Raw genomic sequence first — 27,195 nt, forward strand, 5'->3', positions numbered from 1 at the left:
GAACACAAAAGAGAGCTTTCTTAGCCTTCAGGGAAAATTCAACCTTGTCACTGCCTTATGTCTCACAGAACTGACAAGAAACTATGGTAAGTCGACTATGTCTGATTTTATTAACCAGTGGGAGGTTTGATAGGGGCGGGACCCAAGCGGGAACCTGGTTCTCCTAACCTCCAGCTTGCCAGGATTTCTGGAGCATCACACTCCGCAGCTCACTTCACATAGGGGAGCTCTGCCTCCATCTCTTGTATGGATTGGAGTCTGAGTAAGATTTCAACTTATGAAGATCTCTAGAACAAAATCGAGAGACACAGAGAGAGAGACTGAATATCACTGAAGAGCCATGCCACTTTCAAACTCTTTCTTTCCTTGATGGTATAAAATCTGGAAGAGAAAATCCTTTAAGCCACAGCAGAATGCTGGTATAATCAGGGTGTGGTCAGGTGATAAACCTGGGAGGTCAAATTTCAGCTCCTTCAGGTAGATTCTCTCGAACACCAGTGCCAGCCAATGCCTTGCAAGGTGGAAAAGAAGGGCATGAGAAGATGGTTCGCAGATAGCCCATCCCACTGGTTTTCAGAACTGAGAGTCCTGGCTGGTGCAGTCCAGGGCAGGACCACTCACATCCACACAGCAGCCCCTCTGTCCTGTGGGCAATCTTTGAGGTGTCCTTCTTATCACTTCCTGGCCTCTGGGACCTGCAGACCACCCTCTTGCCCCTCTTTCATCATTGTTTTTCCCATTTCTTTTTTCCTTCACACCTGTTTTTTGTTTTGTTTTGTTTTGTTTTTTAAGATTTATTTATCCATTTGAGAGAGAGAGAGAGCGTGCATGCAAGCAGGGAGAGGGGCAGGGGAGAGAATCTTCAAGCAGACTCCCCACTGAGCACAGAGCCCCCCATGGGCTCTATCTCCCAACACTGAGATCATGACCTGAGCCAAACCAAGAGTCAGACACTCAACAGACTGAACCATACAGGCGCCCCTCCTTGCCTCTTGAAAGAATTTCCTCCTAGAGAACAAAGTGCTCTATCCCTAGGTTCTGTCACTCTGGCAGAAACAGGCTTGAAATATTCATGGGTGTCATGGTAAAACAAATCAAATATATTTATTAGACATCTGAGTCTGGAGACTGAGATATATATCTCTTGTGTTTCTTAATTCTACATTTATCACTTCTTTGGTTTCATAATATAACTGGAACACTGAGAATGTGCTTAAAATGTGCAGCCTCTCCCCGTGGCTGCCCTGCAGGAATGCTGAGCTGTATTCACTGTGGTATATCTTACTGCCAATTGAGGCTAATAAATAAAACTTGTCATTTTCACTCCATAACCCAGAATTACTCAAATATGTCCTTGTCAAAATAACCTATGTTGAACAAGCACTGGTAAAAATTGCCATTTTTTTTCCCCTTTAATCAAGAAGAATTTCTCTTCCTGGAACACTGAATAGAAACAGTACAATCAGACCCAACTTAGAGAAGCACTTACTCTCTTCTCAGGCAGCTCTGGGTGCTACTCTCAAGTCCCCACTCCAGAAGCCTGATCATCTTTTGGTGATCAGGTCAGAATTTTTACGACGCTGACTAAAGTATTATAAGAGCTAGGGCTCAAAGAGAGAAGACAAGGTGACCTTTTAAAAAGTCACAGATCAAAACAGAGGCTAGAATGAGTTTCTAATGACTCAACCTGGTAATATTTGAGAATGCTTGAGACTAAGAATAAGAATATTTGAGAATAATTGGGTAATATTTCATAAAGTCATGTTGCCAATGCACCATTTTGTTTTAACTGAGAATCTGAAATACATGTAACTCTAATGTTGTTGAGTTTGACACAAAATAGAGACACTCTCAAAGTTAAATAGGTTATATCACAGATAACATGACTTCAATGCAAAGTGGACGAGGTATTATAAGTTAAAAAATCTATATGTGTGGTGGGCAGGCTATATCGATTAGTATATAAATATTATGTTTCTTGTCCTAATTCCATTTACCCAGGTCTGTATAAAAGGGAATACGGAAAGTTGTCAGTATATGTCTTCATTCACCCTCACCTCCCACCTGTGCTACTATTGAAGAAAAAAAAAATAACCCAGAAGATTCGAAGACATGGATTTTGTTACATATTGTTTATTTCACAAGTGATCGCTACAAGCATGGTAAGGAAATGGAAAAATGAGCTGGGGGGGGAGAAAAGTTAATCAATAGAATAATAATGAGCAGGTTACCACTATGGGCAATGGATCAGCATTATTAGAGATATTCTGAGAGTCTATGTGCAAAACAGCCAAAGGGGAAGAGGAAACAGGGGTATTTATCCACCAACTCCTATCCTCAAAGGAGGGGTCACTTCTTGGGCATTCTCCTTCTGGAGCTTCCTGCTGATTAAAAAAAAAAGCAATGACTCTATGCCCAATACTGATTTAACAGACATGTTAGAATTATTTGACAAAGATGTTAAAGCAGAATGTGGCAGCTGGCAGTGAGAGGTGCTGCAGGGGACACAGGGGAAGTGGTGGCGCCATCGGTGGACAGCACGGACTGTGCCCAGGGCCAGAGCCCATGCCTTTGGAGTCCTGGACACAACAAGAACTTTGTTGCCTGGAGGAGAGGCAAGATGGTGGAGGAGTAGGGGACCCCATTTCAACTAGTCCCCTGAATTTAGCTGGACGTCTATCAAAACATTTTGAACACCCATGGAATCAGCCTGAGATGTAAGAGTATATATCTGGATCTCTACAAGCAGAAAAGCGGCTGCTTTTTGCAAGGTGGGACGTGTGGCGTTGTGAATCTGGGGGGAGATATCAAAGATAATCAGAAGGGAGAGGGAGCCGCCATAAGCTGGCTCCTGGAAAGTGATATAACACCAGAGCACAAAATCGGAACCCTTAGAAATCTGCTCTAGTGAAAGACATCCCTCTCTGAAAGGAGCTCTGTAAATGAAAAGGCAGAATTCTAGGTAGGGCATTGTGGTCTCAGGATACAAGAGCCACAGAGCATAAGGGGGAGCCTGAGATTGAGATTATTCCACTGAACAGTGGAGTCAGGAAGCAAGTTAGGGTCAGCGAGCCCAGGAAGGGATTCTCAGCTCCGATCACCATAAACCACAAGCTGGGGCTGTCGGTAACTGCTGTTTTCCTGAGCAGACTGAAAAAGTCTGGAACCTGTGCCTGACAGGGCAAAAACTCACAGGGCGGTAGCGACCTAGAAAGGACATTAGAGCGGCACCCAGACACGATCCAGGAGCTTCAGGCATGCACAGGAGCCCACAGCCACACATGGTTTTAGAAGCACAAAGGGCAGTGGCACTCCCGGGCCCCTGGGACTACCTCTGAGAGAGTTGCTGTGATCACACACCTCGGGAGGCTACAGTTTTCCACAAAACATACAGAAGTGGAGACTGTCCTGAGGGTTTATTAAAGAGGGCAGACTGAGTTTTCTGCTCTGGGTCAGAGGTTTGGGTGTAGCCATTTTTGCTCTGATGCTTGGAAGAGGTGTGGAAAGCCTCCAAGGAACAAAAGACACACAGAAGACCAATTTCCACTGAGCCCATCCCCCTGACAGGGGGTGGGGCAACTCCACACAGGCAAGGTTACCGGAGAAACAGCACGGCAGGCCCCTCCCCCAGAAGACAGGCTGGAAGAACAGGTGGACAACAACCCTATGGATCCCATAAGACTGTAAAATCTCAACACCAGGGGAAAATAATATATTGAGCTCCAGGTGTTGACTCATGACTTCTTTATTTTTCAGATATATTCTCCTTTTCTTTTTTTTTCTTTTTCTTATGCTTTTCTTCTTTTTTCTTTTTACCTTTTTCTTCATTTCAACTAATGTTTATTATATCAACTTCATTTTGGCTTTGTTTTTCAGTGGTGGCTTCTGATCACTCCAGATTTTGCTAGGGTGAATCTTGCTTGGGTTGTGGTTGATATTTTGGACTCTGATCACTCACTCAACCATCCCTCAACAGAATGACTAGGAGGAAGAACTCTCAACAAAGAAAAGAACCAGAGACAATGTCCTCTGCCACAGAACTAATGGATATGGATATAAGCAAGATGTTATAGATAGAATTCAGGATAGCAATCATAAAGTCATTAGCTAGGCTTGAAAAAAGCATTAGTGACAATATAGAATCTCTAAGGGCTGAAATGAAATGTAATCAGGCCAAAATAAAAATTCTGTGAATGAGATGCAGTCTAAACTGGATATTCTAACAGCCAGGGTAAATGAGGCAGAAGAGAGAATCAGTGATCTGGAAGATAAGCTGATGGAAAGGAAGGAAGCTGAGGAAAACAGGGATAGGCAGCTAGTAACACATGAAAAAAGGATTGAAGAGATTAATGATGCCATGTATTGATTGTATATTCAACAGAATACTCATTTTTCTCGAGTGCACATGGTACTTTCTCCAGAATAGACCACATACTGGGTCACAAATCAGGTCTCAACTGATACCAAAAGATTGAGATTCTTCCCTGCATTTTTCAGACCACAATGCTTTGAAACTGGAACTGAACCACAAGAAGAAATTTGGAAGGAACTCAAATGCTTGGAAGCTAAAGAACATACTACTAAAGAATGATTGGGTCAACCAGGAAATTAAAGAAGAACTTAAACAATTCATTGAAACTAATGAGAATGAAAGCACATTGGTTCAAAACATATGGGATACTGCAAAAGCGGTCCTAAGAGGGAAATATATAGCCATCCAAGCCTCTCTCAAAAAATTAGGAAAATCCCAAATGCACAATCTAACCTTACATCTAAAGGATCTAGAGAAAGAACAGCAAATAAAACCTAAACCAAGCAGAAATAATAAAGATTAGAGCAGAAATCAATGAACTAGAAACCAGAAAAACAGTAGAATAGATCAATGAAACTAGAAGCTGGTTCTTTGAAAGAGTTAATAAGATCAATAAACCTCTGGCCAGACTTATCCAAAAGAAAAGAGAAAGGATGCAAATTAATAAAATCTTGAATGAAAGGGGAGAGATCACAACTAATACCAAGAAAATAGAAACAATTATTAGAAATTATTGCCAGCAACTAAATGCCAACAACTTAAGCCATCTGAAAGAAATGGATGCATTCCTGGAAACTTATAAACTACCCAGACTGAAACAGAAAGAAGTATACAATCTGAGCAGACCAATAATCAGTAAGGAAATTGAGCAATAATCAAAAGCCTCCCAAAAAACAAGAGTCCAGGGCCAGATGGCTTCCCAGGGGAATTCTACTAAACATTTAAAGAAGAAATAATACCTATTCTACTAAAACTGTTTCAAAAAAATAGAAATGGAAGGGAAACTTCCAAACTTGTTCTGTGAGGCCAGGTTTACCCTGATCCCAAAACCGGAAAAAGACCCCATGAGAAAGGAGACTTACAGGCCAATATTCCTGATGAACATGGATGCCAAAATACTCAACAAGATCCTAGCCAATAGGATCCAACAGTATATTAAAAGGATTATTCAGCATGAACAGGTGGGATTTATTCCTGGAATTCAAGAGTGGTTCAACATTTGGAAATCAATCAAAGTGATAGAGCACATGAATAAAAGAAAAGAGAAGAACCATACGATCCTCTCAATTGATGCAGAAAAAGCATTTGACAAAATACAGCATCCTTTCCTGATTAAAACTCTTCAAAATATAAGGATAGAGGGAACATACCTCAATATCATAAAAGCCATCTAGGAAAAGCCCACAGTGAATACACATATATACACATATATAAAGGTCAGGAACACAACAGGGATGCCCATTCTCACCACTATTGTTCAACATAGTACTAGAACTCCTAGCCTCAGCAATCAGACAACAAAAAGAAATAAAAGGCATTCAAATTGGCAAAGAAGTCAAACTCTCCCTCTTTGTAGGTGACATGATACTTTATGTGGAAAACCCAAAAGACTCCACCCCCAAATTATTAGAACTCACCAGCAATTCAGCAACATGGCAAGATACAAAATCAATGCACAGAAATCAGTTACATTTCTGTACACTAACAATGTAACTGAAGAAAGAGAAGTTAAGGAATTGATTCCATTTACAATAGCACCAAAAACCATAAGATACCTAGGAATAAACCTAACCAAAGAGGTAAAGGAACTATACTCTAGAAACTACAGAACACTTATGAAAGAAATTGAGGAAGACACAAAGAGATAGGAAAACATTCCATGCTCATGGATTGGAAGAATAAACATTGTTAAAATGTCTATGCTGCCCAGAGCAATCTACACTTTCAATGCAATCCCTATCAAAATACCATTGACATTTTTTCACAGAGCTGGAACAAACAATCCTAAAATTTGTATGGAAACAGAAAAGACCCCAAATCACCAGGGGAATGTTGAAAAAGAAAACCAAAGCTGAGAGCAACACAATGCCTGACTTCATGTTATATTACAAATCTGTGATCATCAAGACAGCCTGGTATTGGCACAAAAACAGACACATGGATCAATGGAACAGAATAGACACCCCAGAAACGGACCCTGAACTCTATGGTCAACTAATAAAGACAATCTCTTCAATAAATGGTGCTGGGAAAATTGGATGGCCACATGCAGAAGAATGAAGCTGAACCATTCTCTTACACTATACACAAAGATAAACTCAAAATGGATGAGAGACCTCAATGTGAGACAGGAATCCATCAAAATCCTAGAGAAGAACATAGGCAGTAACCTTTTTGACATTGGCCACAGCAACTTCTTTCAAGACACATCTCCAAAGGCAAGGGAAACAAAACCAAAAATGAACTTTTGGAACTTCATCAAAACTTCATGAAAAGTTTCTGCACAACAAAGGAAACAGTCAACAAAACTAAGAGACAACCCACGGAATGAGAGAAGATATTTGCAAATACATTACAGTTAAAGGGCTGGTATCCAAGATCTATAAAGAACTTCTCAAACTCAACACCCAAAAAATAAATAATCCAGTCAAGAAATGGACAGAAGACATGAACAGACACTTCTCCAAAGAAGACATATAAATAGCTAACAGACACATGAAAAAATGTTCAACATCACTAGACATCAGGGAAATACAAATCAAAACCACAATGAAATACCACCTTACACCAGTTAAAATGGCTAAAATTATCAAGACAGGAAACAACAAATGTTGGCAAGGATGTGGAGAAAGGGGAACCCTCTTACATTGTTGGTGGGAATGCAAGTTGGTACAGCCACTCTGGAAAACAGTATGGAGATTCCTCAAGATGTTAAAAATAGAGCTACCCTACAACCTAGCAATTGCACTACTAGGTATTTACCCCCAAAGATACAGATGTAGTGAAAAGAAGGGGCACATGCACCCCAATGTTCATAGCAGCAATGTCTACAGTAGCCAAACTTGGAAGGAACAGAGATGTCCTTCAACAGATGAATAGATAAAGGAGATGTGGTTCATATATACAATAGAATATGACCCAGCCATCATAAAAGATGAATACCTACCATTTGCATCATCATGGATGGAACTGGAGAAGATTATTCTAAGTGAAATAAGCCAAGCAAAGAAAGACAATGATCATATGGTTTCACTCATATGTGGAACATAAGGAATAACACAGAGGACCATAGGGGAATGGAGGGAAATCTGATGGGAAGAAATCAGAGAGGGAGGCAAACCATGAAAGACTCTGGACTCTGGGAATCAAACTGAGGGTTACAGAAGGGAGGGGTTGGGGGGATGGGGTCACCAGGCAATGGGTATTAAGGAGGGCATGTGGTGTGATGATCACTGGGTGTTATACACAACCAATGAATCATTGAACACTACATCAAAAATTAATAATGTAATATATATTGGCCAACTGAATATAATAATTTTTTTAAAAGATTTTAAGGCAGTCATCGTGAAAAGCACTTCAATGAGCAATATCAACAGACTTGAAACAAATGAAAAAGGTAAAAAAATCTCAGCAAGGAAATAGAACTATAAAGAAAGAATCAGGGCGCCTGGGTGGCTCAGTTGGTTGGGCGACTGCCTTCGGCTCAGGTCATGATCCTGGAGTCCCAGGATCGAGTCCCGCATCGGGCTCCCTGCTCGGCAGGGAGTCTGCTTCTCCCTCTGACCCTCCTCCCTCTCATGTTCTCTGTCTCTCATTCTCTCTCTCAAATAAATAAATAAAATCTTTAAAAAAAAAAAAAAAGAAAGAATCAAATGGAAATTTTGAGACTGAAAAACGTAACAACTGACATTAAAAACTCAAGGAATGGGCTTAACAGCAGACGGAGGGGACAAAGGAAAGGATACATGGACTGAAAGAATAATAGAAATTACCCTTAGAAATAGAAGCAACAGAGAGAGAGAGAGAGAATGTGTGTGTGTACACACACAGAGAACTATGGGATGATTTTTCTGGAAGGATAAAAGAAAGAGAGCAGGGGGCACCTGGGTGGTTCAGTGGGCTAAGCATCTGACTCTTGATTTCGGCTCAGATCATGATCTCAGGGTTGTGAGATCTAGCCCTGCACTGGGCTCCGCTCTCAGTGTGGATGAAGTCTGCTTGAGATTCTCTCTTTCTCCCTCTGCCTCCACTCATTTTCTCTCTCTCTCTCAAAATAAATAAATAAAATCTTTTAAAAAAAAGAAAGAGAAGAAAAAAAGAAAAGAATATAAAAGAAAAGAAACAGAGTAGGACTGAAAAGTCCTTGAAGAAATAATAGGAGAAAGCTTCCCAAAATTGTCAAAAGAAACAAACCTACAGATTCAAGGAGTGAAAGCCAAACAGGATAAACTCAAAGAAATCCACACCAAGAAACATTGCAGTCAAACTTGTAAAAGCAATAAGAGAAATAGCTACTTATTTTAGCAAATAGAATTCAGCAATATTTGAAATGAATTATTAAAAAAAAATAAAAGGAATTATACACAATGACCAAATGGGGTTTATCTCAGTGATACTAGAGAGGATTAATATTCAAATAGGAATCAACATAACCCATAATGCTAACAAGCCAAAGAAGAAAAATCACATGATTTTATCAGCTGATACAGAAAAAATACTTGATGAAATTCAACACCCATTCATGACAAAGCTCTTAGAAAAGTAGTAATAAAGGAGAACTTCTTCAACTTCATGAGGAGCATTTACCAAAAACCTACAGGAAATATCATACTTTATGGTGAAAGTCTGAATGCTTTCCACCTAAGATCCAAGACAAGGCAAGAGTATCCACTCTCACCACTCTTATTCACATAATGTGTTTGAAGCTAGAAAAGGAAATAAAAGCTAGACTGACAGTAAGAAACATTGGGTAGGAACTGTCCCTGTTTGTAGATGATATGTTGTTTACATAGAAAATAACAAGGAATCAAAAAAAAAAAAAAACCCTCCAAGAAATAATAAGTGAGTGTTCAACAAGTCTTCAGGTTACAAGATAAAATACACAAATAGTATTTCTGAACACTAGCAATGAACATGTAGAATGTTGGAAAGAACAGTGAATTGTGTGATATTTTAACTTGCCCTCTGACCTAGAACCCTCTTGCTAATTAAATGTTACCCTTGAAAACAAGAAGTCTCACAATCCTGATAGCTATGAAGACCTAGAAGATATTGGATGGGAAAGACAGGGTGAGGAACATCTTAAAAATGACAGAAAATATCACCATTTGACTTGTCTGTCATCTACCTGGAAAAGCCTGATTTTCAGGGTTTGCCACCATTTCACCTAATTCAAAGCTCCTCAAGGCAAAAAGTTCTATCCCCAGAGCATTTGTAAAAACAAACAAACAAACAAAAATAACAATTGGCAAGCTCCACTGTGGGCATGGAAGTGTGAGTTCCACAGACCTACTCCCCAGAGAAACTGGTGAAAATTATTTTTAAAAACAAACATTTAGTCTCTGGAAATGATCCTAATAGCATCCAGCAAAGGAAGAAACATTTACTCAAGAAAATCTACTAAATCTTGGTGAGAACAATAAGAACCTGTCACATTTGAACCGAAACCCACTTCTTCCCTCCCCACTCTGAGATCAGCAAGACAGAAACCACTCCAGATTGATGCAGCCCCAGAATCCCTTCTCCCTAAGGTCCCAGAAGGAGGGCAATCTGCCCAGGGACGGCAAGACATCAGCATTTTCCATCTTGCCTTCAGTTGTTATTGAGGCTACATTCTGGGTGAGTGTAGTTGAGAAGTGACAGATCCCTTCTTTCACCCAGACCCAGTTGTTGGGATGGAGGTCTCACCTTGGGTATGGTGTTACTGAAAATAACTAGACCCCAGTGGCTTTTGTCTTGGCTTATAAGACAGGTTTCGTGATGGGGGAGACAAGCTAAGGATAGCTGAAACCACTTCATCCTCTCTACTGAGTGTTCCTAAAACAGGGGTATCACTCAGAGAGAAGGGCACCATTGTTCCCACCCCAATGTCCAGAGCCAGGGCTCAGATATTTTGCCTGGGGGAGAATCAGGACATCATAACAGATTGCTCAGTCTCTTTGGGGGAAACACCTAACAGTTTCTAAAAGATCTGACTTCATTTGCAACAGAATGTGAAGAAGTTCAAGTTTAGGGGCAATCTCAGAAACAGTCTGCATTATGGCAAAAGGCAGTTGGGAAGAGAAGAATAGATTCAGTGGAGACAGAGGCTAACTGTGGTCTGGATACTTTGCAGAAGAGAGCTGAGGAAGGAGACAGCTACCCTCTAGTCTGTCCGATGGTAGTCCAGTGAAGAAGCATCTTGGGTGCCTAAAAACAAGAAAGACTGAGGTCCCCCGAAGAAGGAACCCTTCCCTTAGTCTCTAGCCTGCCTGCCAGCTCTGTCTTTCTGTCTCTCTGCCTCCTCCTCTCTCTACAGTCAGTCACACACACACACACACACACATTATAGTCTTTTCTGTTTCTCTGGAAAACCCTAATATAATGCCAAACCCCAAAATTGTATCCATAAGGAAAATGGGGATTAAAACAATAATGTGGGGCACCTGGGTGGCTCAGTCATTAAACATCTGCCTTCGGCTCAAGGTCATGATCTCAGGGTCCTGGGATCGAGTCCCGCGTCGGGCTCCCTGCTTGGCGGGAGAGCCTGCTTCTCCCTCTCCCACTCCTCCTGCTTGTGTTCCCTCTCTTGTTGTGTCTCTCTGTCAAATAAATAAAATCTTTAAAAAAAAATAATGTTAATAGGAAACATTTATGGAATGCTGAAAGCTGAGAATTGCCCTATGATGAACTCTAACCTTAGCTGAATTAAGTCAACAACCAGGTCAACCTGACTGTACCCACACAGCCAATGAGAAAACTGGGGACCACAGGGGTCCTGGAGTTTTTCAGGCGCCATCCAATTACTTGGCAACAGGCTTGGGGACTAGTTCTCTGAGCCACCTCCTCACTCTCCATGGTGCCACTGCATGCCACACATAGATAAAATAGCTGCAAGTTTTTAAAAATTATATGAAAATTTCCTACTTGGTATTGTAGATATTCAACAAATAAGAAGTTGTGGCACCAACACAAAACCCTGGCAGCATGGCTGAATCCCTGAAACAGATCCTAGAATTTGCAAGAACTCGGTATACCATAAAGGGGGCATCAGTGAAACAACAGGAAGAACTAGATGAACCAAAATCGGTGTTAAGTTGGCTGTCTGGAAAAGAAATAAAATTTGTTCGCATCGTGCCTTCCACAAATTAGATACTGGATGGATAACAGGGTTCATACAAAATAAAATAAACCATAAATGATTCTAGAGGAAAATATTTCATTGATATCGGGATATGGGCCACCTTTTCCACTCTAAAAGCAAAGCAAGATATCAAAAAGAAAAGTCTACTAGATCTGATGAAATTTGAAGTCAATTGTATTCATTTCAAAACTAAAATCAAAAGACCAATGAAAGGCAAATGACAGCCTGGGGGAATATTACAAGAAAGTTGGATAGCCCAAGAGTTACAGAAAGTATATATATCCAGATATATACAGATATCTGTATTTCATATTAAAAGACCAACACCCCCCCACAAAAAATGGGCAAAATTCTGAATAAATAATTTGCAGAAGAAATATCAATGGCCAAAAAACACATGGAAAAACACACTACAATTCAGAGAGATAAAAATTAAAACAAGGCTGTTATTTTAACAGTCAGAGGTAAAAGGAAATTATAATAGTGAATGTTGATGAATGTGGCATAAAATCATCTTTGTATCGGTGGGAACGTAAATGAACACAGCCTGTCTGGAAAATGTTTTGGCACTATGAACTAGGGCTTTAAAATTTGCATACCCATTTAACAAATATTTACCAAGCACCTGCTAGGTGCCAATTCTCAAGGACTTGTGAAGGAGCTCGTTTTTTCTTGAATATAAAAACATGGCCTATTATCTGACCTAATAATCCTTTTTTAAGGATCTAACCTAATAAGATAATCAGAAGTGTAGAAATGATTGACAGAAAGTGTGTTCATCTTAGCACAGTATCCAAAAGCAAAAACATAGCTACACTGGAAATATCCAAAAATAAGAAAATGCTTGATCGAGTAAAGCTGTAATGCCCCAATGAAGCATGTTTCAGCCCTTAAGGGACCGTGTGTTTTTTAAAATTTTAAACAGCACAGAGAAATACTGATGGTATAACTCTCAAGTTAGGAAAAGCAAGCTGCTTTTGTATTTTTGTGTAAAATACATTTTTAAATACATTTTTGTGTTTCTCTGCTTTTTCTAAATTTCCTGCTCTGAGCATGTATCCCTTTTATAATCAGAATAAAAAGTGCTAAGGATAGGTAACAACTGCCTGCAACATTTATAAAGAAAAATTATGTCATTTCAGTTTTACAATTGATCCTAGGGAAATCAGCTATGTTTGCCAAGATAAATGCACAGGGACGTTTCCAAATACTGTTTTTCACAGGAGAAGAAACAGGATCAACCTAAATAACAAAGAATAGATAGGCAAGTGGTTAAATGAATTAGAGCTTATCCACAAGACGCACCCCTGCGGCCAGAACAGCACCCAGAACAGCACCTGTGCTCAGACCTGGACATGCATGCTCTTCTTAGAACCCCACTCCTGTTCCTTGGACTCACCCCCCTCCCCCAGATAAACTCCCTGCACAGAAGCCCCTGTCACAGTCTCTCTTTCAAAGAAGTCATTCAAGCTAAGACAATTGGATGTCAGTTCCACTCTAGAACGTGGGCTTGGTGGTTCTCCACGAGCTCCCTTGTCATCTTCAGAAAATCCCAAGTTAAAAGACTCCCATGAAATGGTTCTACACATGAAACCCTGGTTCAGGCAGACACTGCCTACAGTTTTAGAGTCCAAATTTTGGAGCCCAGGGATGGCAGAGCCAGGTAAAGATCCTCGTCTCAGGACACTGTTCTCAAGAGGTTTATTTTTGATTGAGTATTCATATGGCGTTTGTCCACCTTATCTGCTTTGCCACAAACTTCCTCTTTATTCCACATGATATCTGATACTTTCTTAATTACATAGATATTCAATAGCGTCTCTGGCTAGCCAGGCCATTAGCTGGAGCCAGCAACTGAAATATCAGAGAAAGCCTTTTAGACCATGTGCAAAGTGGGAAATCGTGACCTATGAGAGAGGCAGCAAGAACTTGTCAATTTAAAGCATCTGAAGCCCATCGTCCTCTTCCTTAGAAGTCTCTAGTAATGGGTCCACTTTATGGAGGGAGAGCAGAGGAAGGGATATGGGGACTGGTGATGGACAGGCCTCCGTCACACTGTTTCCTTGGGAGACTTTGTCTTTGCTGATCCAGTATCAGCAAAACAGGAGTTCTGGATTTATTCTCACTGTCGCAGGGGCAGGTCATTCCTTCTCTTTCCAGTTGCCTTTATCAAGAGCACAAACCACATTTGAGTGAGGGAGCAAGGCTTTGAATTTGGAATGGTGACCATGGACCCAACACAACTTCCCTTAACTTTCCTAGGACCCTGACCTTACCCTGAGTCACACCATTGTCTGCCCAACTGAACTAGTTGGGATGTCCCCTCCCTCTCCCCCAAACTCTGGGATGTTCCAATATTGACTGGTAAAATCTCTGGCCATGGAGATGCCTCCCAACCTAGCACACATTTACCTAACACACAATGAGTCTCCGTGCTCACTGTTCTAAGTGTCTCATTTAATCCTAAAACAGCTCCCTATCAAGCAAGTAGTGTTATTACCCCCATTCTAGTGGCCCCCCCACGGGAGGTTTGAGGGTAATTTATTTCCTGATTTCTTGTCCAAACATCACAATGGACTCCAGATTTCTCTCCCTATTGCTAATCTCTCCATTTTATCTATCCTTCATTCTGCTTCTAGAGTGTTCTTCTTGTCCCCAAGCCTTCACTGGTTCCCCAGCTGCCTACAAGGCAAAGTTATATTTCCTTAGCCTGGCTTAGAAGACCTCCTTTCTCATCTCCCTCCATGTCACTGCCATATATTGGTCTCCCTACAGTCAGCAACAATAAATTATGCAGCATCCCTCAGAAAAAGCACCCTTTAACATCTATATGCCTTTACCTAAGGCATAAGAGAGAACTCTTAGGATGGATTTTGTAGGAAACAGACTCCGAGGTGGAGATTTGCAGGGAAGAAGTTCATTGGGAAGTTCTTTCAAAGGCAACATTCATAAGGGAGTGTATTTGCTACCTATCATGTAAAAAAAATATCCCCAAATTCTTCAGCTTAAAGCAATAACCAATTAGGCGCCTGGGTGGCTCAGTTGTTAAGCGTCTGCCTTCGGCTCAGGTCATGATCCCAGGTCCTGGGATGGAGCCCCGCATCGGGCTCCCTGCTCCGCAGGAGGCCTGCTTCTCCCTCTCCCATCATGTCTGCCACTAATCTATTCACTAGAGTTACTAAGTCCAGACCACACACAAGAGGAGGGAATTAAGCTCCATTTTTTGAGGGAAGAAATACCAAATTATTTGTGGACATATCTTAAAAGACATTACAGAGAGGGATGGACAGAGGGAGAAGGTAAATGGTGAACCAGTCTCAACAGAGCCTCCACTGACCCCAGGGGTGGGCAGGACTCTGGAGACTGGATGGCCCCTCAGAAAGGTCCCAAACTGAGGTAAGAGGGCCAGTCTTTTTATGCTTACATCTCCTAATAATGGAAGCAGATTGGCCCTTGGGTGGGGGGCGGTGCATAACCTTAGGATGGGCAGCACCTTTTGGCAGAGGACAATTTGGTGAGAGTGGATTTCAGCTGGGGGGTGTCAGCAGCCAATACACCCAGCACGTATGAAGTCCTTGGCTCTGAGGAGGGATTTGGGGCCACATTGTAGCATCTACTAAATCCATTCTTTGTGCCTCTTGGATCCAATTGCTTCAGATAATAAGTTAACCCCATCTGGGAGCAGCTTCTCTGGAACACTGGTTGGTTTCTTTTCCTGGAGAAAACTTTCAAGACCAAGGTTGGGACTGGCCCCAGGGCCACAGCTGAGACTCATCATCTTCCTCCTCTGTTAGCTGTTCTAACCCCACCCCTACATGCACCCCATACCTTCAGCTATCCTATCTACAGGGTTTCCTGGTGGAGTGCCCTGGACTCTTGTTCCCTGAAGGGTCTGAGCCGCTGGTCACTAGGCCCTTCTCCATTCTCAGTCACAAGTGGCCAGTGTAGTAGTAGTAGGACCAAGAGACACCTTGTTGAATCACCTAGGTGCCACAAATATTTCTTCCCCCTCCCCTGTGTAACAGTGACCCTACTTTCTATGACAGTCAGGGTCACTTACTCCTGTCACGGTGGTGACTCCTTTCCTAGCCTGCTGTCTGCTTGACACAACAGGCCAGAAATGACCAGATGGCAGCAACAGCTAAAAGTTTAATTGGACTCTTACTATCTTCTGGTGAAAGCATTAGCACTCTGAGGACCCAGAACCTCAAAACCCATAGAACTTAGGGTTGTAGGAAGAGAAAATACAATCCCCCAAACAAGTCATTGAAAGTGCTGATAAGCGAGGCCACTCCTGTATCTTCCCCTTGGTTTCCAACACGCGTGTTCTCCCCATTGGGGACACAAGAGAAAGACAGCTGATTTAGGGTGTGTCCTGCATCTTGGAAGATGATGCCCTCACCTTGTGGGTGTCATCTCTAAGCTGGTGCCCCAGCCATACCTTCAGAAGCCTCTATGAACCTGTCAGTTTCTGCGTGGTGTGATATATGAGAGAGAAAGAGGTCCATGTCATGGGCCCATGGCAGCTCTTGCTGTGCCGTGGGCTCCTTCTACTGAGCTGCCATGTGGGCTCCATGGTGGTGGGTCCAGTCACATCCTCCATCCGTGGCTACTCCAGTCATGGGTTCGCTGTGCCAACAGGGGAGTGTCTGATGTCGGAGGCTGGCTGACTTCCCCTGACCAAACCATTCTGTCCACTTGGTTGTTGTATACCTCTTCCTAAGAGGGAGCTCTCAATGAAAAACAAAAATCTTCCTATTTTGTCCCATTTCTTCCATCTGGTAACATCTTTGCCCAGACCTTCTTGTCCTTGATCTTTGAATCCTTCCCCTCCCAGACACTTGACCAAGCAGCAAAGCCATTCCCATTGCTTATGAATTGTATATGTTCTTATTGGGGAGCACTTCTCACTCCATAGAAAGTCAATGACCAAAGCACTGCCCAAATCTGTGCCCACTTGGGAGAATTTCCCCCTCATAGCTATGTTTTGGGGCCACAAATTCCACCATTTTCCTCAGGGTTGTAAGGAGTTATATGGGAGTCACATACACACATACACACACACCTCACACCATACACATACATACCATATTATACCACACACACACACACACACCACACTACACCACACCACACACCCCACAGCCATAGGAGGTGTGAGCTGAAGGAAAGGATCTAGTGCAACCGTGCTGATGATATGTGGGTCCGGATCACTTACTCATTCAGGTTACTTATCTTTCTGTCCCTACCTGTGCCCAATCTCATTTGTATGGATTGCTGCTGGGCCCATCCAACCTTAAAACTTGACATATTTGACAAAACCATGCCATGATTGGCAACTATGGCCCCATGGTTAGGTGATGTTTCATTGGCAGGTGTCCTACCAAGCCCAACAATGCAAGGAGCTATTTTCCATATATGTATAATTCTTTGATGAATAGGACATGGCCTTAATCCAGAGCCTTAGGGTTTTAAGTTGATTCTCTTAATAGGCTTTGCCAAAGTCCACATAATGTCTTTTGCCCCATAGATTCCCCTAATGCCTTAGGACCTGATGGAGCATCTGGGCAGAGCAGCAGGGCTATTTATAGTACAGCCTGGGGTGGCCACAGGATCCTTCCCTGTTCTGGAACCCACTTGAAACTGGCAGCCTTCCATGTCACCTAGAAAATGGGTCAGAGCAGTCTGTGAAGTGTTGAACATGTCGCTCTAGAAAACAGAAAGTCCTACCAGGAATTATGCTTCCTTTTTAGTGATCACACTATTGGGAAGACCTACTACTTTCAATGGAATATGTTCCCAGACCACCGTGCTCCTAAAACTTTCACGGATGTGGGAGGCCCTGAATCTTGATAGGATTTACTCCTACCTCTGGAAATATGTCTTTCACTGGGACCGCTAGTAGTCTTGCCAGTCCTTATGAATTTAGCCTGACCAGCATGTTGATATTATCAACATGGTGCACCAGCGTGCTGCTGGATGTCCAGATGGTGAGGATTGGACCACCTTCTCTGGAGCTCTGCCATTCTTTTAATTAAGTCTTAGGCCTCATCCAGCTGCAGGATATGACAGCTCCTTTCATAATGGCAAGAAGGTTCTCTGACTTTCACATTTTGCCTTAAATTGATGATTAATCACTCTTGACCTTTTATTGAATTTTTCCAACTCATCGTTTGTACTTAGCAAGAGGCATCCAATTCCATAGTCATTATAATTACTGCTTCCCCTGTGCCTCTCAAATGTCTGCCATGTTGCACCTGCCAGAGCATTCTGTTCTACAGGAATCACGCTCTAGGTGACCAGCGGGAAAATGTTAACAACTGCACGGCTGTAGTTTGACATGCTGGGGAGTATCAGTGCTCTACCCATCTCCAGCAACAGGGTCCTTACCGCCAGGCAGTGGCAGGGGGTGGGTGACCCAGCTCCAAAATCCCATTTTGGATTCTGTTTCCTTGAATCGATCATTCCTGGTACCAACTCTCTTAGGTCAGTTCCTCAGGACACATATGTAAGGGGACTTGCCTGCAGGGCCCTTGGGTGCACCTGCCCAGGAGTAAGGAAAGAAGGATTGAGCTGACGCAGGCATTGAATTGTGATTCAATTGTAACAAAAGCCTCATCTGATCCCACGAGGGGTTTGGAGATGTTGGTGGCCCTTCGGAGGTGCCCCAAACTGAAGCAAGGGACTGGGTTTTTTAACCTCTCTCTACACCAACCATTGGATACAAGTTGCTTCTGAGCAGAGGGAATCACCTTGGGCAAGACAGCTTCCTTCAGCAGAAGGCCATGCTTGGGGAGCAAGCTGAGAGCCGTTGGCAGGCAACTCCCCTGATCTGTACCCAGCTGTCTTCCCACCTCACATCCGACCTCAACCTCCTCTCTTAGATACTTTCCAGCCACAGCCACTCCCTTTCATGCTCCTGAATTGTGACAAAGTCCTTCATGTTTGAAACCTAAAGAACTTGCTATCTCTCTGACTCAAATTCTCCTCCTTTTCCAGACTTTCCATGGCTGCTTCCATCTCAGTCTCCAGATGTCAAGGCTTAAAAGTCACCTCCTTAAAAGTCACCTTAAAAGAAACCTTCCTTGACTACCCCAAAATATACCCCCACTCCAGTTATGTCTATCACAGCACCTGTGTATTTCCATCATAATACTTAACTACCCTCTCAAGTCACCTTGTAGCTTTATCTGTATGCCTGGTCATTGTCTAGCTCTTCTGCCCATGTGAGAATAGAGACTCTATGGTTAGAGATATGGGGTCTTTTTCCCACTTGTTTCCCAGAACAAGGCCTGACATTTAGTTTTCCCTCAAGAAACATGTGTTAAACTTTCAATAATTTCACTGACCTCTGGCATTACACTCCTGGTATCCATCTGGCTTGTGCTATTCCATCTTTCTGGAATATTCCTACTCAGCCACTAAAATACAGCTAAATATCTCTCTCTCTCCTTCCCCCTCTCTCTCTCCTTCTCTCTCTCTCCCCTTTTTTTTCCTCCTCTCTTTCTAGTACTTCCAGACATTTAAAAGCTGCTTTTTTGAAGGGGAACACAGTAAAATAGATAAACCCTTAGCGAACCGCATCCACAAAAAAAAATGAAAAGGCACAAAATGATCAAAATAAAAGAGAAGTTCAGGTAAATAATACAAGTGAAAGGAAATTTAAAGACTAAAAAGAGATGCTTAGCATAATCCCCTCCAGTTCCATCCATGTCGATGCAAATGGTGGGTAAAATAAGTCAAGCAAAGAAAGACAATTATCATATAGTTTCACTTATGTGTGGAACATAAGGAATAGCATGGAGGACATTAGGAGAAGGAAGGGAAAAATGAAGGGGGGGAAATCAGAGGGGGAGATGGAGAGACTATGGACTCCAGGAAACAAACTGAGGGTTTTAGAGGGGAGGGAGGTGGGGGAATGGGTTAGTCCAGTGATGGGTATTAAGAGGGACATGTATGGCAATGAGCACTAGGTGTTATATGCAAACAATGAATCATGGAACAGTACATAAAAAACTAATGAGGTACTGTATGGTGACTAACATAACATAATAAAATAAATAAATAAAAAGATTGCTTTGTTCAACTCTAAAATTTAAAATGTAGATAAAATCAATGCCTTTCTAGAATATATAAATTATCAAAAATGACCATAAAAGAGTTAGAAAATCTAAACAGACTAAATACCACGGAAACAATTGAGAAAGATCTCAAAGAACTATGTCCCTCCAACCCAGGGCCACTCCCCCTGAAAAAGAAAAAAGTTCAAGGTTCCAGGCTTTCAATGGATTCTATCAAACCGTTACAAAATAGATACCTCAGCATGAATTTAAACTGTTTCAAATCTTTGGAAAAAAGGAAAATTTTTAATTCTACTTACAAATAACAGTGGTGCCAAAACCCAATGCATAACTCCTAATAAAATTTATCAAATGGAAGCACATTTAGAGCAACATAACACATGAATAAGTGGTGTTTACTTTAGGAATTCAGGGATGTTTCCATATTAGGAAATTTATTATTACATTTCAACATATTAATAGATCAAAAGAAAAATAGAACTACCCCTGATACTGACGGGGTTTTAATAAAACTCAATATTTATTCTCACTAACAAGCAAACAGCCTCCTAATTAAATAAGACTAGAAGACTACATTCTTATTATTACTGTCTCTCATACAAACATAGAAACGTCCTGTTTAATGGGGAAGTAATCAAAGCATGACTGGGCAAAAATGTCCACAGTCCCTGCTATTATTTAACATTGTTCTGGAGGTCTTAGCCATTGCATTTAGGCAAGAGAAAGAAATAAGAGATATTTTGATTTGGAGAGGAAGTGGTTTAATTATTATGAATTATATATGATATAATGTGTATACCTGGAAAGCACAAGAGAATAAACTGGAAATTAGAACCGGAATTCAGTTAGATGCCTTCATACATTAATATACGAAAATCAATACTCTGCTCTACACAAACAACAACCAGATGAAAGTTAGAAGAAAATTTCCCGATTAAAATACTAATATAGAGAGACTATAGAAGAAATATGTAGTATATTGGAATAGACTTAACAAAACATACAAAATATACATGAGGCAAACATTAAAATGCTATATGGAAACATAAAAAATGCACACCATGTTTCATGATAGAAAGGATCAGTAACGTATTTTAATTCATTAAAAAACACACAAAAAGAATTTTTTTAAAAAAGAATGAACTCTTAAGTTGCTTAGAGCTTCTTCTAAAGTTCATATAGAAAAATAAATAAGGAAAAATAACCAGAATGTTAATGAAGGGGAACTATCCCAACCTGATATTAGAACGTATCGATAAGTACAGTACAGCCCTCAAATGCAGGACCAAAATGAAAGGAAATGAAACAAAGAACCCAGATTTTACTGAGAGCTGGCATATGATGAAGATGCTACTGCGTAACAATGGGGAGGATGAATTATCCATGAAGGGTACAAAACAAGCAGCTTCCAGGTAAAGATATGTGTTTGCATCTTTGCCTATGCTAAGTTCTTCTTGGATTGATAAGAAATATACATGTAGAAATAAAGTACCAAAGCACTGAACTAAAAACATCAGAGGTTTTTCATAATCTGGAAGTGGGTAGTCCATTTAAGCAGAAAGAAAGAAAAGTAGGAATGAAGAAAGAAAGGGGGTGTCAGGGAAAGGAGGGAGGAAGAAGAGGAGGAGAGATTACATAAAAATCCTAATTTCAGCATCCCAAAACATTCTTTCATAAGTCAAAATGCAAATGATCTATGAAAAAATTTGCAACGCATATCACAAGTAGATCTATTTTCTTTAGTGTAAAAAGAGATCCTAAAAATCAAGTTGATAGTTCATAGAAAAGATGGAGAGGGGCATGAACAAAAAAGTTAGAAAGTCTCAAACCCCCTTACCACATGAAAGGATGGTCAACGTCAAGGAGAAATACAAGTTCATCTACAGTGAAATCCCCTTTTCTCATTTACGAGATTGGTGAAATCAACAAGTTTGATGAGAGGTTTGGGGAAGGTTTGGAGAAGCAGATCTGTTGGTGGGCATGCAGATAATTATAATATCCAACAAGGGCTCATTGGCTCTATCCACCAAAACTAAAAAGGCCTATTGACTCATGAAATTGTTGCCAAAAATGCCTCTTTTGATATTTGACAGATATCCAAAATGACATGTGTGCAAGGATATTGATTGCAGCTTTGCTTATAATAGTAAAACAACACAAATGTTATCAGTGGAGGCAGACTCCTTAAGTGGTAGTTAAGCTGCATGATAAAAGGTTATGCCAGCATCATAAGCCAGGACTATATATAATGATGTAATAGGACCTCCAAGATATAACTCAAGTGATAAAGGCAAGATACATCACAGTATATGTCATTCGGATCAAATACATGTGTATTTACGTATATGTAAAATGTAGCTTGAAGAAGACACAAGAAACCACTAATAGTGTTTGTCTCTGGAGAAGGAAACTAGACAGGCAGGGGTGGGAAACAGCTTTACTTTCCCCTGTATAACATTCTGTACTTTTTATATTTTGTTCCATCCTACCTACTGAGAATATTTTTAATTAAAAAAATAAAATAAATCAAATGCAAACTGTTTGACTACGTGGTTTTGTTCTAAGTAGGAATGTGGCGGGTGGTGTCAAGAAGAGAATGAAGGGTGAGAGTAAGTTAAAGCTGCTGTTCTCCTCCAGGCTGGACAAATGTTTTGTAAAGACAACACATCTCAAGCTGAGAAGACCCTTTTGTTTACTTGCTTCTGAATTGAAAATGATGCCTTCGATTATCACTCTAACTGTAAACACCATCAGCTGCTCTAAAAATATTTTCTGAGTAAATGCCACTTGTACCTTCTGGCATTTACTCAAAGCATTTTTTAAAGCAGCTGGGAATCTTTTTAACAAGGCTATGGATTAAGGAGCTGTGGAATAAGACAGCAAAGTAGGTAGAGGCTCGAATTCTGGAAATAACACCAAGGAGGGAAATCAGCTAACAGGAGAGGCTATAATAAATTCTTCCTATGTAACCAACAAATTCTTTCTTTTTTTTTTTTTTTAAAGATTTTATTTATTTATTTGAGTGAGAGAGAGAAAGAGCACAAGAGGGGGAGCGGGAGAGGGAGAAGCAGACTCCCTGCTGAGCAGGTAGCCCGATGTGGGACTCGATCCCGGGACTCCAGGATCATGACCTGAGCCGAAGGCAGTTGCTTAACCAACTGAGCCACCCAGGCGCCCGTAACCAACAAATTCTTAATGAGTATCAAAAATGGATGAGGGGCGCCTGGGTGGCTCAGTGGGTTAAGGCTCTGCCTTCGGCTCAGGTCATGATCTTGGGGTCATGGGATCTAGTGGGGGAGCGGGAGGGGAGGTGGTGGGAAGGGCTCCCTACTCAGCAGGGAGTCTGCTTCTCCCTTTCCCTCTGCCTCACCCCACTCGTGCTCTCTCTTGCCTGCTCTCTCTCTCTGAAATAAAAAATAATCTTTAAAAATGGATGAGACATTCAGAGGGGTTAATAATAAATATGAGTGGTGTGGCCTTCAAGGCATCTGGGGTAATATAGGAACAGAGGTAACTAGAATATTAGATATAGTGCAAGAGAAAAGTACATCACAATTTTAAATATTACCAAAAACAATCTTTTGGAGAACAAGGAAGAAGAGACAAATACTAATCCTGAAGGTACAGAAATCAGATTAAACAATTCTTGAATCCAAGGTGTCATAGCACTCTGTGCCCCATGCACCAGGAAAGTGAGAGCGCTATTAAAAAGCATGGAGAAGTCAGTCCAGCATTAAGCAGGATGTATACAAAAGAGAAACATGTCAGCTGCTAACATTCTCAGCCTCCCCTTTCAAATATACACATCTCCCTGCCATAAATTATTTTCCCCTTTAAAAACCAACAGCCCCAAATGCCACCTCATTGTATCCAGGAACCATCTTAAGAATGAGTTTATTGGGACGTCTGAGTGGCTCAATCAGTTAAGCATCTACCTTCAGCTCAGGGCATCCTGAGGGTCCATCCCAGGGTCATGGGATCAAATCCCGCATCAGGCTCCTTGCTCAGCAGGGAGCCTGCTTCTCCCCTGGCCTGCCGTTTCCCCTGCTGGTGCGTGCTCTCTCTCTCTCCTCTGTCAAATAAATAAATAAAATCTTTTTTAGGGGCGCCTGTGTGGCTCAGCTGTTAAGTGTCTGCCTTTGGCTCAGGTCATGATCCCAGGGTTCTGGGATCGAGGCTCGCATCGGGCTCTCTGCTCAGCGGGAAGCCTGCTTCTCCCTCTCCCACTCCCCCTGCTTGTGTTCCCTCTCTTGCAATCTCTCTCTCTGTCAAATAAATAAATAAAATCTTTAAAAAAAATTTTTTTTTAAATATAAAAAAAAAAGAATGAGTTTGTCACTAAAAACTTTTTTCCACTCCTGCAACCCACTGTCCACTGCTAATACTTAGAGTGATGGGTGAGCATTCAATCAGATTCTATTATCTGTATGAATTGTCATCCCTCCTGGATTATAAAATGTTCAGAGAAAGAGATAGTCTTATGCTTCATTTGAATAAAACAGTAACTCAATAGACACCTAAATTCAACTTGCAGAAAGCTAAAAAATATTAAATCGTACTATTCTTTGAAATTTATAAGACCAAGAAAAAATACCACCACTTACTGAGGACCTTATGAAAAGTAAAATTCAGAAGGTGCAAGAAATGGGTTTGAGATGTGGGGTCTTCCGTGTTTTCCAAACTTCTCTTGATGAACTCATCATTCCACAACTCTTATACATTTCAGATGGGCTGTTTTGGTCCCAAAGACAAAATGCCCATTCAAATGACCTTGAGTACTTTAAGTACATGGCACTTTGCTAACTGCTTCTAGGTGTTAGATCAGTTCACTCTGAAAATGCCCTTGAAAGGGTAAGTGTTATTGATTGTCCCACTTACTCTATGAGTATACTGAAGCATGGAGAGTTCGTGCCATAGTATGAACTTTTGTCCTTTTATTTTAGCTATCCAGTGTCTCTGCCCTCTCCCTAAATTCAGGAAAATCTGTTGTATGAATTCAGCTGGGGGTTTTACCTCATCCCCCATCACTAAAGACAAAGTAAGTGGTGACAGTGGGATCTTTTCTATGGAAGGAACTTGGCATGGCTACTTAGCTATCCTAAATAGAAAAATAAAAATAAAAATTTTTATTGCATTCTGAAATACCCACAATTGCTTCCTAATGGGATTACTTTCAGATGTCCTGTTGGGCATGAAACAACTCCTGGATTCTTGGAATTGTATTGGACAGGGACACTTTCATTGCCCGTTTTATGTTGATTTTCACTCAGTGCTTGCTTGTTAATATCCATGATTATACTTTTTTTCCCACAACTTATGATGTCATCAAAAGCAATGTTGCATGATGCAATGCTGAAACGAAGTACCTTAAATTAGTAGTTTGGGGTTGTCCAGTAGATGGCGCTGGATTTCCCTTGACTTTCAAAAATCTCCCTCAGCCCCTCTGTGAATTGGATTCTGGACACCTTAGGGCACATCCCGGGAACCATGGATCGGGAGGAAAGATATCCAGACAGACGGCAGGCAGTGCAAATGTCCTGAGGAAGCTAGTGTGGCTGGAGTAGTGATAAGTGAGCATGAAATTAGTAAAAATACATCTATACTATGATTTGGGTTTTTACTCCAAGTGGAAGGATTTTAAGACAAGGAGTGAACGGTCTGATGATGAAGATGATGATAATAATATGATTATCAAATAAATTATTTCAGTTATATTTTAAGGTATAATTTACATAGAATAAATCTCACTCTTTTTTGGGCACAATTCTGTGAGTTTTGACAAACATATGTGGTCACGTAATATCACCACAATCAAGGTATAAAATAGTTCAATTCCCTCCCTAAAAGTCCACCATATCTCTGCAGTCAGCTCCTTGCCCCTGTTTCCAGTCTGTGGCAATCACTGATCTGTTTTCTGTCTTTATAGTTTTGTCTTTCCTAGAATATAAAATATAATAAATATATAATAAATAAAATAATGTAAAATAAATGGGATCATATAGTCTGTGGCCTTGGGAACCTAACTTCTTTCACTTTGCATAATACATTTTGGATTCCTCCATGCCATTCCATGTATTAGTAAATGGTTCTATTTTTATATCCAGTGTCTCTATATACCACAATGTGTTTTTCCATTCCTCAGTGGAAGGATATTGGGTTGTTTCTAGCTATAGCAATTATTAATAAAGCTGCTATAAAATGTACATAATTCAAAATGGGTCATAGACTTCAATGTAAAATCAAAAGTTATAAAACTTCTAGGAAAAAAAATCTTTGTGACCTTAATGTAGTCAAAGATTTATCAGGTATAACACAAAAAGACATGATACATAAAGAAGCAAATTGATACACCGGACTTCATCAAAACTTAAAACTTCTCTGTGAAAGACACTCCTAAGAAAATGAAAAAGGTAGAAAATATTTGTAAATGACAGATCTGATGAAGAACTTATATCTAAGCTAAATAAAGAACTCTGAAACGTCAGTAATAATAAAAAAAAAAACACCCAACTTTTAAATGGGCAAAAGATTTAAAATAGACACTTGATCAAAGAAGATATACAATGGCAAATAAACCTGTGAAAAGATGTTCAAGATCATTAGTGATTTGGGAAATACAACTTCAAATCACAATGAGATACCACCATAGACTTATTTGAACAGAAAACAAAATAAAATAAGACAAAACCTGAAAATAAGGCTAAAGAGAAAATGGAGAATTGGAACTGTCATACACGGCTGGTGGGAAAGCAAGATTGTACAGCCACTTGAAAAACAGCTTAGCAGTTTCTTCTTTTTTAATTATGATCATGGTTATTAGTACAGCTTGCTTTTATTGAGCTCTTACTATGTTTGAGGTACTGCGCTAAGCCCTTGTATATTATCTTAGTTCCTATTCATGAAAGTCCGCTCCTCTTTTTTTTCGGCAGTTTCTTATAACATTAAAGATACACTTATCATGCAACTATTTAGTCATGTTAAATGGAAATTATGTTCATGCAAAACCCATGTTGCATTTTAACACGCAGAGTGTGGTGGAGGCAGGTGGGGTCAAGGACAGAGGCAGGGAGACGGAATGGAGGAGCTAGAGTAGGGCCCCAGATGAGGGATGAGGATGCTCAGGTCACAGTGGGGGCAGTAAAGGTGAAAAGAAGAGGTCACATTCTATGTATATTTTAAATCTGGAACCAGGAGGATTTCCTAATGGGTTGAATGTGAGATGTGGGGAAAAGAAAAGAGATGAAGTTAAAGGATCAAGCGACCCGGAACTGAAATGAGGATGACCAGGTGCAAGCTGGAGGACCAGAGGAAGGGCCATTCGGTTTTGGACAAGTTGTGCTGAGTTTCCTCTTGGGTGTCCACTGGAGATGCTGAGTAGGCAACTGGATATGATCTGGGGTTCCGGGAAGAGGTGGCAATATAAATTTGGGAGAGCATCAGAGAGATGATGTGTAATG

Source organism: Mirounga leonina, unplaced genomic scaffold, assembly GCF_011800145.1.
Source record: "Mirounga leonina isolate KUSES-001 unplaced genomic scaffold, KU_Mleo_1.0 Mir_150, whole genome shotgun sequence".
NCBI lineage: Eukaryota > Metazoa > Chordata > Mammalia > Carnivora > Phocidae > Mirounga > Mirounga leonina.